Below are 4657 nucleotides of genomic sequence, written 5' to 3' on the forward strand. Positions count from 1 at the left end.
AACAAATCAGTGACTACATAGGCACAAGGATTAATTCCAAAAAAAAAAAAAAAAAAAAAAAAAAAAAAAAAAAAAAAAAAAAAAAAAAAAAAAAAAAAAGAAGAGGTCACTACCTGAATATCAAATAAAACACATTTTAAACCAACAACAGTAAAAAAATGACAAAGAAAGGCATTACATAATGATAAAGGGTTCAGTTCAACAAGAAGACTTAACTACCCTAAATAACACACCCAATATTGGAGCACCCAGGTTCATAAAACAAGTACTTTTAGACTTAGGAAAAGACTTAGCTACAAATATTAGTGTCAACATCCCAGTGACAGCATCAGAAAGATTACTGAAGCAGAAAACTAGCAAAGAAATTCCAGACTTAAATTCAATACTTGACTAAGTGGACCCAATAGACATCTACAGAATACTCTAGCCATCAACTGCAGAGTATATATTCTTCTCATCTGTTCATGGAACATACTCCAAAATTGACCACATGCTCATCTGTAAAGCAAGTCTCAATAAACACAAATAATTGAAATCATACCAACCATACTTTCAGGCCACGGTAGAATAAAAATAGAAATAAATGCCAAGAATATGTCTCAAAACCACACAATGACAAGGAAATTAAACAGCTTGCTCCTGAATGACTTGAGTAAATAACAAAATTAAGGCAGAAACCAAAAATTCTTTGAAATAAATGTAAACAGCGACACAACAAACCAAAATCTCTGGGATACAGAGAAAAAACATTGATAAGAGCAAAGTTCATAGTGCTAAATGCCTACTTCAAAAAGTTAGAAAAAAATCTCAAATTAGTGACCTACAATCACATTTAGAAAAACTAGAAAAATAAGACAATCCTAACCCCAAAGCTAGCAGAAAAAAATAAATAACTAAAATCAGAGCAGAACTGAATGAAATTGAGATCCAAAAATCCACACAAAGAATCAAGTAAACAAAAAATTTGTTATTTGAAAGGGAAAACAAGATCAATACACTGCTTGCTAGATTATCCAAAGGGTGGCGGCAGAAAGAGAGCTAGAGAGACAGAAGATTCAAATAAGCACTATCAGTAACAACAAAGGTGACATAACAACTGATCCTGCAGAAATACAAAAGGTCCTCAGAGACTATAATAAACACCCCATGCCACACAAACTATAAAATCTAGAGGAAAATTGACAAATTCCTGGAAACATACAATCTCCTAAGATTGAATCAGGAAGAAATTGAAACTCCGAATAGGCCAATATTTAGTTCTGAAATTCAATCAGTAGTAATAATAATAAAAATCTCCCAACCAAAAACAAAAAAAAAAACAAAAAAAACCGTTGACCAGATGGAGTCAAGCTGAATTTTACCAGACATACAAAGATAAGCTGGTACCAATTCTGCTGAAATTATTCCAAAAAGTCAAGGAAGAGAAGGGACTCCTTCATAATTCATTTTACAATGTCAGCATCACCATAATACCTAAACCTGGGAAAGATACAATGAAAAAAAGAAAACTACAGGACAATATCCTTGATGAAGTAGACATAAGAATTCTCCACAAAATACTAGCAAACTAAATTCAACAACACATTGAAAAGTTAATTCGCCATGATCAAGTAAGCTTTATTCCTGGGATACAAGATTGATTCAACATATGCAAATCAATATATGTGATTTGTTACATAAATAGAATTAAAAACAAAAAACTTGTGATTATTTCAATAGATGAAGAAAAGTTTTTTTAAAAATAAAATCCAGCATCTCTTCACAATAAAAACTCAAGAAACCAGGCACTGAAACTACCTAAATAATAAGAGCCATCTATGACAAATCCACAACCAACAATATAGAGCAGGCAAAAGCTGCAAGCATTCCCCTTGAGAATTGGAACAAGACAAGAATGCCACTCTCACCACTCCTACTCAATATAGTAGTGGAAGTGCTATCCAGAGCCATTATGCAAGAGAAAGAAATGAAAGACACACATGTAGGAGAGGAAGAAGTAAAACTCTCTCTCTTCGAAGACAATATAATTCTATACCTAAAGGAAACCTGAATGCTCCACAAAAGGGCTCCTGAAACTGATAAGTGACTTCAGCAAAGTTTGAGGATACAAAATTAATGTACAAAAGTCAGTAGCATTTCTATACACCGATAATGTTCAAGCTGAGAGCCAAATCAAGAATGCAATTCCATTTACAATAGCCACAAAAAATAAAATACCTAGAAATACATCCAACCAAGAAGGTAAAAGATCTCTACAAGAAGAACTACAAAACACTAATGAAAAAAAAATCATAGATGACACAAAAAAATGGAAAAATATTTCATGCATATGAATTGGAAGAACTAATATTGTTAAACTGGCCATACTGCCCAAAGCAATCTACAGGTTTAATGCTATTCCTACCAAACTACCAATGTCATCTTTCACAGAACTGGAAAATACTGTCCTAAAATTCATATGGAGCCAAAAAGAAACTGAATAGCCAAAGAAATGCTAAGCAAAAACAAAAAACAAAAAACCAAAAAAAAAAAAACAAAGCTGGAGACATCACATTACCTGGCTTCAAACCATTACCCAACTTCAAACTAGACTATGAGGATATGCTAACTAAAAGAGCATTGTACTGGTATAAAGATGGACAGACAGACTAATGGAACAGGATAGAGAACCCAGAGATAAAACCATCACACATCTATAGCCATCTGATCTTTGACCAAAATACACACACACACACACACACACACACACACACACACACGAAACAGGGAAAAGATTTTCTATTCAATAAATGGTGTTATGACAGCTGGCTAGCCATATGCAGAAGAAATAAACTAGACACTATCTCTCACCATATAAAAATTAACTCAAGATAGACTAAAGGTTTAAATATAAGTCCCTGGCTGGGCACAGAGGATCACACCTGTAATCCCAGCACTTTGGGAGGCTGATGTGGGTGGATCACAAGGTCAGGAGTTCAAGACCAGGCTGGCCAAATTGGTGAAACCCTGTCTCTAACAAAAACACAAAATTGAGCCGGGTGAAGTAGCAGGTGCCTGCAATTCCAGCTACTCGGAAGACTGAGGCCGAAGAATCACTTAAACCCGGGGACGGAGGTTTCAGTGAGCCAAGATTGTGCCACTACACTCCAGTCTGCACAACAGAGTGAGACTCTGTCTCAAAAAAAAAAAAAAAAAAAAAAAAGAAAGAAAAAAAAAGTAAGTCCTCAAGCTATCAGAATCCTAGAAGAAAGCTTAGGAACATCATTCTGGATATCAGCCTTGGGAAGGAATTTATGACTAAATTCTAAAAAGTAATTGCAAAAATAACAAAAATTAATGAGTTGGAGCACAGAAAAAGAAAATCTACCAATAGAGTAAACAGACAACCATAGAATGGGAGACAATATTGACAAATTATGCATCTGACATAATTATAATATCCATAATCTGTAAGTAACTTAAACAACTGAGCAAGGAAAACCCAAATAATCTCATTAAAAAATGGGTGAAAGACATGAAAAGACATTTCTCAGAAGAAGACACACAAGCGGCCAACGAACATACAAAAATTGTTTCACATCACTAACCATCAGAGAAATGCAAATCAAAACCACAATGAGCTATTATCTTACACCAGTCAGAATGGCTATTATTAAAAAGTCAAGCTGCAACAGATGCTGGCAAGGCTGTGGAGAAAAGGGAATGCTTACGTAATGTTGGTGGGAATGTGAATTAGTTCAGCTACTGTGGAAAGCCGTTTGAAGATTTCTCAAAGAAAAAACAGAGCTACCATTTGACCCAGCAATCCCATTACTGGGTATATATCCGAAAGAAAAATTGTTCTACCAAAAAGACACATGCCCTTATATATGCATTGCAGCACTATTCACAGTAGCAAAGACGTGGAATCAATCTAGGTACCCATCAATGATGGATTGGATAAAGAAAATGAGGTACCTGCACACCATGGAATAGCATGCAGCCATAAAAACAGCAAAATCATGTCCTTTGCAGTAACAGAGATGCAGCCAGTGGCCATTATTCTAAGTTAATTAATGCAGGAATAGAAAACCAAATACTGAATGTTCTCGTGTATGAGTGGGAACTAACCAATGAGTATTCATGGACACAAAGATGACAAGAATAAAAACTGGGGACTACGACAGGGAGTGGGGGAGAAGGGGAAGTGTTGAAAAACTAGCTATTGGGTACTATGCTCAGTACCTGGACAAGGGGATCAATTGTATCCCTAACCTCAGCATCGCACAATATGCTCAGATAATGAAACTGCATACATACACATCAAATCTATAATAAAACTTGAAATTATTTTAAAAATAATAAATAAATAAATAGAAACTTAAAATTAGTGATCTAAGTTTCCTTCTCTTAAAAAGCTGGAAAAACTATACCCAAAGTAAGAAGAATAAAATCAATAATGACATGAGCAGAAGTTAATGAAGTAGAAAGCAGATGAAAAATAAATAAGACTGCCAGGAATGGTGGCTCTCACCTGTAATCCCAGTACTTTGGGAGGCCAAGGAAGGCAAATCACCTGAGGTCAGGAGTTCAAGACCAGTCTGGCCAACATGGTGAAAACCTGTCTCTACTAAAAATACAAAAATTAGCTGGGCATGGTGGTGGATGCCTGTAATCC

This window comes from Cebus imitator, unplaced genomic scaffold, assembly GCF_001604975.1.
Source record: "Cebus imitator isolate Cc_AM_T3 unplaced genomic scaffold, Cebus_imitator-1.0 Scaffold223, whole genome shotgun sequence".
NCBI lineage: Eukaryota > Metazoa > Chordata > Mammalia > Primates > Cebidae > Cebus > Cebus imitator.